The sequence below is a fragment of the Pteropus medius genome, unplaced genomic scaffold (genome assembly GCF_902729225.1).
Source record: "Pteropus medius unplaced genomic scaffold, Ma_sr-lr_union100, whole genome shotgun sequence".
Lineage (NCBI taxonomy): Eukaryota > Metazoa > Chordata > Mammalia > Chiroptera > Pteropodidae > Pteropus > Pteropus medius.
In genome coordinates, this window is record NW_024354496.1 from 350,890 (window position 1) to 362,250 (window position 11,361).

Consider the following 11,361-nt stretch of genomic DNA (forward strand, 5'->3'; position numbering starts at 1 on the left):
ACCATACTGAGTGGTTACCACTCGTTTAAGAAATAAAACGGCATCGTGTACAGTAAAGCTCGTTTTTGCCCAAATTCCCAACTACCTGGAGGTTCGAGCGAGCTGAAAACGTTTCCAGAACTGAACAATACCGACGTCCGCACAGACGCAAAGCCTTAACGACGAGGAGCACGTGACACCTGCGCATCCGGCTGTCCAGGTGGGCACAGCATCCTCTTGGCCTTGCTCCAGCAGGATGACTTCAGGTGTCCGGCTCTCAGTGAGGACGTCTTGAATCCCTTGGCAAGTGGGGTGGCGATCAGGCGGGGGGGGGGAGGGGCCCTCCATGCTCCCGCCTCTGCACTCACGCAGGGGGCTGGTGGCAAGTGTCCCAGTGAGGGACGCGCTCAGTGCTGGGCACCGGGGGTCACGTGCTAGGTTCCAGCCTCAAGGGAAACAAGCAGAGAAAACTCTGTTTTCTTTCAAGCATTCCAGCTACATCCACTCTGATAGGAAAAAATGACAGGCATCCAAGGCAGCCGCCGTCTTCAAGAATAAACTCTGTGAATTTTGCCGTGAGCACTGTTTGGGCTTCTTTTACAGACTCTCGTGACGCTGGGAAAGTAATGACACGCAGAAGAATGATTCGCAGGCACCCAACGGCCCGAGTGCCTTCTCAATCGCTGGGGTTTCTCGTTTCTGTTTTGCTGGTTTGCAAGAAAAACATGCAACTAGCTTATCCAAGCTAAGTGAAATGCTGCTTATTTTTAATCGAGGCTCACACTGTACGTCGAAGCATGTGGCAAAAACAAACAACAGGCAGCTGAGCCCCCCGGGCCGAGAACGTGAAACCAGCACCCTCTTTAACCAACGTTTAAGCAGGGTCCCTCGTCCAAATTAAAATCCTCACACGCGAGACGTGCGTGAAGCCTCAAGGTCAGCTCGTCGACCCTTTCACGCCTTACGTGAGGACACGCACGGATTAAAGATGTCACACACGCAGGCAGAACCCCCGACCCAGGACACCGGGGGCCAAAACGCCGGGTCGAGGATGCGTGCGGAAAACATGCCATTTCTCATGAGACCACGAAACACAATAATGACGGCCCGAAGCAAAACGCAGGTAGCAACAGACAGGAAAGCCCGGCCCGGCCGTAGGAATGCGTGTTATTTCTACAACAAACGAATGCAAAAAACAACTAGATGTGTTTAGCCTATTTGGTATGCAAATGATGACCCCGTTGGGAAAAGTGTAGCACTGTGACTCCTTTTGAAACTAAAGACGTGACTCTATCCCAGTGATACGTTTTACATATTAAGTGTCTTCCCAGGTTCAGAGACACGGCCCATTTCAACTAATGTGGCAACAAGAATTAAGCATCAGGCAGGGGGAAGCGGGCGCATCCTGGCCAGACCCGATGACACGGACTCCTGACGATCTTCCACTACGGCTGCTGACGCATACTGGGCAGTGACAAGCTGAGCTGTTCCTTGCTTGTGACATTATCCGCAGTGCAAAATCGTTCGAGGGCAGCAGAGGGACCCAGGTAGAGCTTCTACCTGAATGGGGAACGTGAAAATTCGGGCAGGAGAGCTGAGCTGATTGGCGGGGTCCTCAGCTGGGGGGAGGGGCGACTACAGAGGAACAAGTGGGGCGGGGTGCACCACCGACAGCTCTGGGGTGCTGGGACTGCCTCATGCCCCAAGTCCACAGCTGGTCACCAAATCTATGTGTGTGTTGAACAGCAGTTTAGAAAATAGAGCGAAGATACATGTGTGTACACATGTGTACATATGTGCACATGTATGTATACATGCACGCCAGCCCTGAAACCTAACTGAAGCGGGGGAGCGGGGTTAGAGACCAGCCTAACGAATAAAGAAACGTTTTCACACCCGATTCTGCACTTGCAAGTCGGGGAACGTAAGCACGGGCTCCCAGCGTGACGACAATCCTACCTCCTTTAATACGAGGCTGAGAGATAAACTTTATTATCTGTCCGTGATAAAGCCGGCGCTCCGAAAGGCAACTGGCTTGCCCAAAGACACAGTCAGTGCGCGGCGAGCCGGCTGCAAAGCGGGTCCCGCTCACAGCCGTGTCACCTGCCTGGTGACCACCGGGAGCCACAAGGCCCCGTGCCCAGGTTGGGCTTGGTGCTCCTCCGGGGCTCACCAGGACTTGCAGCAGCAGCTCACTCGGGATGACCAGGCTGGCAGCAGGATCAGAGGGCTCGACAAGGAAAATGCAGGTCTGCACCCAGCCGCCCCGAAGTTTGCGAATTCCCGCCGTCCACGGACGGGACAGACGCTGAAGGGAAGCAGCGTCCAGACTCCTGCCAGCAGCGAAAGCTCATCCGAGTGCCTCTACCCTCGTAAGCCCCTGCAGGATGGTGGCGTGACCCCGAATCCAGGTCAACTGAAGACACCTTGCGGGGGACAAACAGGATCCACGTAAACACAAGCCGGGTGCTGCTCGCGGTGTCTGCCCTGGTAAATGCCCTGGGCACCAAGACGCTGACCGAAAGCCAGAACGACTACATCTGCGACGCCATCAGCAGAACCCAGAGGAAGAGGTCGCAAAATACCCCACCGAGGTGTCCTTGCCTCTGGGGCTCTAAAGTGCTCAATGGGAGACGAAGTTCAGGCAACTCGCTCTCTTAGCCTTGTGACGTCTTCGAGGCCCATCCACTGCTCCCCACCTCCCCCGGTGGTAATCCCGAACTCTCACGGACTCTATCCCAAAACAGCACCGCGGAGCCTCGAGCACCCAGGACTGGACGTGCACTGTGCATCGGCATCTGCCAGCCCGACCCGCCTGGCCCCGGGCCGCAGGCTTCCCAGCGTGGTCGGGGCTGGCGGCCCCACCTGGCCACCGGCATTTGAGGCCGACCACCCTGCACGGCGCGGGGGTGATCCCCCCACAGACCAGCTGCCTGGAGCATCGCCCTTCTCCTTCCCCGATCTGTGACAGGCAAACACGGCTCCACACACTGCCAAACACTCCTCACCCGTAGGAAGCGAGATCGCCTCCGATGGGAAGCCGTTTGTTGACTGCAAGATTCCAGAATTCGGTGGGGGGAAAGGCAACTCCAATGCACAGCCACGCACTCTCCTCCTCTCTTTTGAAGACCCCCTTCTGTCTCCCTCTCCTGCGAACCTGCACATCACGCCCCGTCTCCAACTGCCATCCCATCCGCCCAGGACCAACGCAAGGAAACGGTACCCCGCTTCGTCTGTAAGATACAAACGTCCCCTCGTCTGTTTTAAACGTGCTTCAGCGCCATTTGTTCATGGCTTCCCGTCCCCGTCTGCAACCTTCAACCAGGCAGTGGACGCCTCGTGAACATGAGAGCAGGGACGAGGTACAGGATGGCCTGGAGGGACGCTGCCAGCTCGGAACCCCTAGTCAAGTTCCCAAGCCACGGGAGGGCCAATTCCTTCACGGCCGCATTTTTCCCCTGAGATTTTCAAGCCTTTCTCAGGCGAGGCCCTCTTCGTCCCGTGTACCGTACTGACTTTGTCGGTCCCTCCCCACAAACGGCTTTTATTTTGGTCTCGTTGGGTCCCATTCTGCCTATCTGGCCGGTGCGGTGCCTTCGGTCAAGCTCCCGTGGAAAGGATGGACCGCAGAGGGCCACGGAGGGGGACACCCGAGGGGAAAGCTCCTATCCAGTCCCCGCTCCAGCGGCCAGTAACTTCCTTCACACTAAAAATAGTTACGGAAAAAAAAAGTTTATCATTCCAACTTAAAAAAAAAAAAGAAAAAAATGTTTACAAAATGACTAGTCTTGCTTCCTGATTGAAACTATTTGTTAAAATGTCTTTGGTGGCGGCAGATTAACAACTGACTGGGCGCAGGAGCGTACGCTTTGCTCTGAAGGGGGACAAAGGGGGGAATGTAGATGTGGGGAACGCACCTCACGGCACAGCACCTGTGACGCCTGTGAGGCCCAGGGCTCTGCCTGGCACTGCCACAGGGGTGGAGCCCTGGCATGTGGACGCCCCACTGGAATGAACGCTGCCAAGGGGGTGGCCCCAGGTCCGGGCTGGGTCCCCTCCTACCCATGGGGAGCTGAGACGAGGTGACGTGGCTCCGCTGGGCCTGGTGGCGTCCCTCTGCGAGGACCCGTTTCCCTCGCCTAGAAGACAATGCCACACAACTCAGGTATTCGGTCTTTTCAGCCAAAAGTTGACAGGTCACCCCAGAGCCCTGAGAGGAAGCCAACGTGAGGACAGATGGCAGAAAGGTGATCTGAGAAGTCACCTCACCGGCAGACACAAAATTGGGGTTTTCCCCCATCCTCATTTACACATGAAATTTCTAACCCGTTGCTATAAAAAAATACAAAAAAAAGAAAAAAAAACCACTATGCAAAGGACACACGAACCGAGGAATGCGAATAACATCCTGACTCAGGGAACCGGCGCACAGGAACGCTGCCAAGGGGGTGGCCCCAGGTCCGGGTCCTCGCAGAGGGACGCCACCAGGCCCAGCGTTGAGTGAGCGCTCAACCGGCTTTTTTTGAAAAAAAATAATTGGACGATCGTGAAGTCTCCCTTTGCTGGAAGGACTCCTCGTCACATTCTAACAGACTTATGATTTCACCTTTGGGGGGGCGGGTAAGGAGGGAGCCCAGGTACCCATAGCGACGGTTTACACGTATCGGATACAGTGGCACTTTGGATCAGCCAGCCGCACGGAGCCACACTGATGGTGACATCCGGGGCTCCAAGCACCTCATCGGATGTTCCCCGCCCCCCGCTTAGGCGGGCACGCTGTGGAACTGACCACGCCGCTTCAGCTGTCCACTTCGGGTTAATCCACTCACCGAAATCACATTCCTGGGTAAATCACTGGCCGAAATGGGCCTTTCTTTTCAAAAGATCTACCTGTGAATCACTTCCAACTTTTATGGCCTCTCCCCTCCCCCCACGAGAGTACACTGACTCTATTATTTTTCTAGTACCGAGTCATCGCAGTAACTGCAGAGTCACACCCTCCCACAGGACTTTCTGCAAGTCCTGTGCGGTCCGACATGGTGGCCACCAGCCCCGTGCAGCCACTGAGTGCACGCGTTACAGCTGGAGTCTCTGGAATGGCAGAATCGCTCATTTCACTGAATTCTTAATTCGCTAGAACCAAAACCTGCACACGTGGCGAGCGGCCACCACCCCGGACGGACGACCGAACTATGGAGAAAAACAATCGCGACTCTGCGTTGACGTTTCCTGATCCTGTGGGGACATGTCTGCACTTAGATACAAAGTCCAGTGCAGGTTCTCCGAGTGTCTGCGCAACTTAAAGAGCTTCTGTTTCCAAACGGGAAAATTCACACCGGAGAGCCAGAAGGCAAACTGAGGCCGAGCTTAAGTAACAGCTGCGCTGCGGGAATGAGACCCTCCTCCCTCCACTGCGTGTCAAGACTCCGTCCGCGTCCCCCACTGCAGAATGGAAATAATCCTTGTCCCACAGGTGTTAGCGCCTGTGAATCCCTCAGGGCACAGCCTTCAAGTAACGTAAAGACGATGACTCTATTTGCACAAGAACAGCAGCTAAAATTTGCAGGTGGCTTTACAGTTTTCAGAAACGTCCACGGACAGTTTCTCTGCAACACCTCACCGTCAGAAAATACCTTGACTTCAGCTCTCCAGAAAATACCTCGACTTCAAGTCTCCTTTACATCTTTACACACGGACAGACTGACGCTCAGAAACGTGCGGGACATCAACGTCGATGGTGGAGCGAGAACAGGGTGGGCCCTTTCACTGGTTCAGGCCCACTGGGGACAGCCAAGCGTCACTTAGAGTTGGATTCACGTTCCCCTGTCCACTCCGCAGCCACGGAAACTGTGACAACAGCCCCGAAGGCAAACCCAAGACACCATCGTACAGAAGACAGAACCGAAGCCCTAACAGATAAAGGAGAGATCCAAGACCAACCGAGGCACCCCGCTCTACCCTTACCGGAAACACCCAAACTTCCAGGAGGGTGAGAGGTGTGAGAGACTTAGGGGTCCTCGTGTGAAATTTAAAGTGGGTGTTGGTAATTCTCGGACTGGCCAAGCTCTGGATAAAAGCAAGAGAGCCAATCCTAGAGGATGCAGCGACACAGCCTGCTCTCACTGCGTGGGACCCCCCCTTCCAGGTCGCACTGTGCCCTAAGGGGCCTACATTAGCCCGCATGTCCCCTGGGCCTAGTTCAGTTCCTGAGTACGTTTTTGGACAAATATTTATTCATCACTGATGAAAAGATCCCAGATCTTGACACATTCCTTTCACATATCTTCATAAAATGGTGATCATTATCGTTATCATTTTGCCAACAGCTTCTTCTTTAAAACTAGTACTGGCAGAGCAAAAAAAATCAATGAGCCCTCTAAGGGGGCAAAACAGTCCGCCAAGTAAAACACCGAAAGTCTCCATTTCCGTCCCACAGGTGTGCGTTCATTTGAGCGCCAGAATCCCCTTGAGGGGCGATTTTAATAAGTGGGTGAAGTGATGAACTTCAACTTTTATGCCTAAATTAGTTATCCAGCTGAGAGATTTTCCACCAAAATCTGCAGGACATTTGACACACTGACATGCTTTACGATAAAGCACCGTCTTAACGTCTTACTCAACATTCTTTTTTCCCTAATCGCGTCTTTTCTAGAAGTGGCTCATTGTAAACTTTTCTTAAAATGCTCAAGAGCCATTGGTACCCCGAAGCCACCGCTTGGGACGTAGGCGCGGCGGCCCCCTCCCTCCCGGCCCGGAGTCCCGCCCCTCGGCTTCCAGGTTAATCCCGGGACTCGGGCGGCGCGTCAGGACAGAAAAACATCCAGAAGTCAGGTCAAGCCACATGTGACAACGCAACGCGGAGATGCCACAGGGACTGGGCTTTGGCGTCTTTGGGGGTGTCGCGGCACGACATCACCTCCGTCTCTAACTTTGTGGAATTTCCAGCGCAGGCGGCGGGGAGCAGGCGAGGCCGCGCAGAACGCGCGGGCCCGGCGGGGCCTCCGGCCGCCCCGAATTGTCACATGCCCGGCGGCCACCGACACCCGAAGGCGCACCCCCACCGCACTGCGAGCCCCGGCGCCCCGTGGGGGAGGGTGCCCCCGGGAGCACGGCCCGAGACGCGGGTCTGGGGTCACCTCTGTCCCGAGCCCGGGAGCAACAGGTCGGCACCCGGCCCGGCCGCGCTGCGCAGGCCCCGCCTGACCACCGGCGCCCCCCGCGCGGCCAAGCCGCCCCCGGCCGGGTGCCCTCGCTCGGGCCGCGGGGCCCCCGACTTCCCGGGCAGTTTGTGCGCCTCGGAAGCAGAGCGGCCGCGGGGCCCGGCCGCGCGCTGCGTCCCCCGCGCCGCCACCGGGTCCGGGGATGAATGGGGCGCCCCTCCCCCCACGGGGGAGCCCGCGGCGCCGCCGCTCGGCCCTGCGGCCCCGGGGGCGGCAGACAAAGGGGCCCAGGGCAGCTGCAGCGCGTCCGCGCACGTCCCGGCCGCCTCCCCTCTGACAGAACCCCCCCGCCTTTCGCCCGCCCCCCGCGCGCCGGCACTTTGGGGAGCGGCCACCTCAGGGCATTGTTCAGCCTGCAGGGAGCGCGCCGCACCCCAGCCCGAGCTGCGGGGACAGTTGGCGACCGACCCCTCTGGGGCCCCGGCGGCGGCGGCGTGCGCCCCGCGCCGTCGGCCCAGCCCCCCACGCCCCACACCCCGGCCGCAGAAGTTTGCGCCCCGCGCCCCGCCGCCGCGGGCCCCGCGCACTCACCTCGCCGCCAGCGGGGCAACTTGCGGGGCGCCGGCGCGCCCGAGCGTCCGTCCGGCCGGCCGCCGCCGAGCCGGGCCCGGCGCCCCGGAGCAGCCTCGCGCCGCCCCCGGGCCGCCCCGCCCGCCGCCGCCGAGTCCCGAGAGGCGCGGGCGCTGCAAAGTTTCGCTGCCGAATGGCGGCCGAGGGCGCTGCGGCGGCGGCGGCGGCGGCGGGCGGGGGCGCGGGCGGCTCCTCGCTGCCGAGCGCGGGGCCCGCGGGGCGGGGCGGCCGCGCGGGGCGGGGCGGGGCGGGCGGCGGGAGGGGCCGGCCCGGGCGCTGACCTCCGCGGGGAGCGGCCGCCGCCGCCAGATCGCCGACCCCGGCCGGGAGCACTGCGGGGGGCGGGGGTGGGAGATGGGGGGGCCGGACCCCGCCCCCCGCCTCCCGCGCCGGGGGAGGGGCGCCCGCGGCCCCATCGGCCCCGCCCCTACGCCCTGGGGGGCCGCGTCCCAAACCCGCCCCTCCCCCGCGGACGGTGGGGACACCAGGCCGGCCCCTCCCCCACGGCGAAGGGGGTGACGCTCCGCGCGCCCCAACACCGCCCCTCCCCCACGGCCCCGAGAGAGGACTCGCGGTCCAGTCTGGCTCCTCCTCCGCGCTGAGGGGACCCGCCACCCTGCACGGGCCGTCCCCCCAAGCTCTCCCCCGCCCCCCACGCCTACGGTGGGTGCGGGGAACCCGGGCCTCGCCCTACAGGCTCTGAACCCTGGCCTCTCCCGGCGGCCTCCACAGGGAGGAAGGGAACGCGCTCTACCCCCACCGGGTCCCAAACCCAACCTTTCCCCCACCGCCCGGAGGGGACCGGAACCGGGCCAGCACCCCCAGGTTTCCACGGGCGAAGACAAGCAGGGCCAAGGCTAGACTGTCACCCTCCCCCACTTCAGAACAGGAGCCACCAGCTGTCCTAACAGAACCCTGCAACCTGCCCGAGGGGGCTCCTCCCTCGAAATCGGTGGCTTAGAGAACACCCCAATGCTCTGTTCCTTTCCCCAAGAAGTGGGGGCTCAGGCGGAGCCAAGACCTTTGCAAAACAGCTCCCAGGAAGGGCCAGAAACGCTCGGGGAGGAAGAAACACACGAGGGTGAAGGCCAGGAGCTGGGGTGTGGGGGCTCCGGGAAGTGGGGGTGACCTCCTCCCACCCTCATCCCCACCCCCACGAGCAGGCTCCGGACCTCGGGCCTTTCCCAAGTGTTCTGTGTTGCAATGGCTTGCTCGGCCCAGCCCTGGTGCGGCCAAGTCCCCAGCGTCCCTTCCTCCCCTCCAGTACGGTGGCCACTGCCCAGCCCTCGCGCCCTAATTCAATTAAACAGATAGCCAAGCCCCTTTGGTGTCTGCTTTGTTGAAAATTTTAAAATAAGTCTGCCCCTCCCTTTGCTGTGTAACGAGCTTCGCGCTAAGAGCCCGGTACACTCAGCATTTTAAACGGTCACCTCACTTGCTCTTTTCTGGGACACTGGACCATTTGTTGTTCTAGTCGCTGGCGGGGAGGGGGCCCGAGGTGAGTTTTGAAGGGGCTGGTCCTCCATCCAAAAGGCGGACCTCAAAATTACCCTGCCATATATGCTGTAAAACGTCAATGATGGAAACGACTGTTGCTACACCATAATTATAGAGCACATCAATAAAAAACACACACTTACACAGTCTCCATAATTGTGAATCAGCAGAATAGATTGTGTCTTATTATGTATCAGTTGCCATTCAAGGCCCCCCAAAAGGACGTGGTGGGGCCTTCCCTTGAGCCTGCCCTTCGTTGCTCCCGGGCTCCCTGGGCTTGTGCGGGCTGATGCTGAGGTATTACATGCAATCGAAAAATCAAGAGTGCAATAGAAAAGCCGAGCGGGCTCATGATGCAACTCTGCCTGTTACACGTGCTTCCCTTCCCCCACTGCCGGCTGATGGTAGCGCGGCGTTTTTTCCGCCTGTAGGGTCACATTGTGGTTGATTGATTCTCCTTTCGCCTTGCTCAGTCATTCAGATTTGGAAAGTAAATAACAAGTTGACATCATTACAGCTTTCGGCTGTACCGGGACGCGGCCCTCGGCTACCGCACACCCTCGAGTAGCCGCGCAGCCAAACTGCACGCCCCTGGCTTGCCAGCCTTGCCTGTCGTTAGCTGCGTAGAGATTCCGAACTCAACTGGGTGAAAAGGCCCCTTTGAATCTTCTGATTACTTGGCAGATGCCAATCATTTGAAGTGCGGCAAAGTAATGGAAATCCTCACTCCAAACTATGAGCCAGTGTGATCAAATTTTACAGGCGTTCTTCACTAAGAATGCGTTTTTCCTGTGCGGTAAAACCCCAATAATCCGATGCAACGGTCTTCTCGGACGTAAGGAGTGTACCGCTGACATCAGAGACTCACGGGACACCCCCATACACACACAACACACACACCCGTGGGACTTTGTAAAGACAGGAAAAGAGACCCTCTCCATTTATCAGAATATCACCCAAATTCTGAGTGGTAGGTAGGTGGCAAATTCGACTCTTCTATTTTATGTGTTTTGCAGATTTTTCATGGACGCAGTCCTGTAAGAGGGAAAGGAGGAAATTGGAGAAGGAAAAGGGACTGGTGCACCCAGATCAAAGCAAAGGTTGACATGAGGCCATCCGGAGCAGTGACGTCTACAGGTAGACACTGCACGATCTCTGCTTTTTAAACAATAATTTTTGGTTGCCGACTGGAGGGAACTGGAATACAGGAATCTCATTGCAATGACTGCTATCAGTATTTTAAATTAATGTTTAATTAATTAATTTAACTACAAGACAGGAGGAACCCACCGAAACATAGTCGACTCATCTTTGACAAAGCAGCAAAGGACTTTCAATGGAAAAAGAAATGGTGCTGGAAAAGCTAGACATCCATATGCAATCATCGTCATCATCTAATAATAATAATAATAACAATACAGCCACAGACCTTACATTTTTCACAAAATTGACTCAAAATTTAAAAGGCAAAAGTATTAACGCAAGTATACAGGACCTTCGGTTGAGCAGTAAGTTTTCAAACCTTACACCGAAAACAGTGATCCATGAAAAAAAATGTGATAAGTTGGGCTTCGTTAACATTTAAAGTGTCTGCAAAAGACACGAGTAAGAGAAAGCAAACGCAAACCACAGACTGGGAAAGAACATTTGCAAAATCCATACCTGATAAAGGATGGTAGCCAAGATATACAAAGACCTCTTAAAAATGAATGATAAGAAAATAATCCCATTTAAAAATGGGCAAAAGATCTGGAGGGGGAAAAAAAAACACCTAACAGATATACAAATGACAAATAAGCCTATGAAAAGATGCCGACCATCATAGTCACTGGGAAATTGCACATTCAAACAAAACACTACTACAGCTGTTAAAATGCACCCCACCCCCAATTTTTTTAATGGCAACACCAAAAGCGAATAGAATGTGGAGCAACAGAACTCTCATTCGCTGCGGGTGGGAATGCCAAATGGTACAGTCACTTTGGAAGATAGTTTGGCATTGTCTTACAAAGGTGGACAGTCTTATACAACCCAGCAATCAGGAATCGTGCTCCTTGGTGTTCACCCAGCTATGTTGACAACTTATGTCCACACA

The 11,361-nt window shown here is 56.8% G+C and overlaps 1 protein-coding gene across 2 annotated transcripts in view; it reads right to left on the bottom strand.

The window, feature by feature from the left end:
- LOC120594220 (F-box-like/WD repeat-containing protein TBL1X) overlaps positions 1-9,547 on the bottom strand; it is a 182,123-nt gene extending 172,576 nt beyond the window's left edge. The window contains exon 1 of one of the 2 annotated variants that reach the window (XM_039852224.1): positions 9,410-9,547. The gene's annotated coding sequence lies outside the window, so the exon portion shown is untranslated. Of the gene's footprint in view, positions 1-7,730; positions 7,852-9,409 lie in introns of those variants that run through there. The other variant, XM_039852222.1, reaches the window with a different exon arrangement.
- Between the last annotated feature and the right edge of the window lie 1,814 nt (positions 9,548-11,361).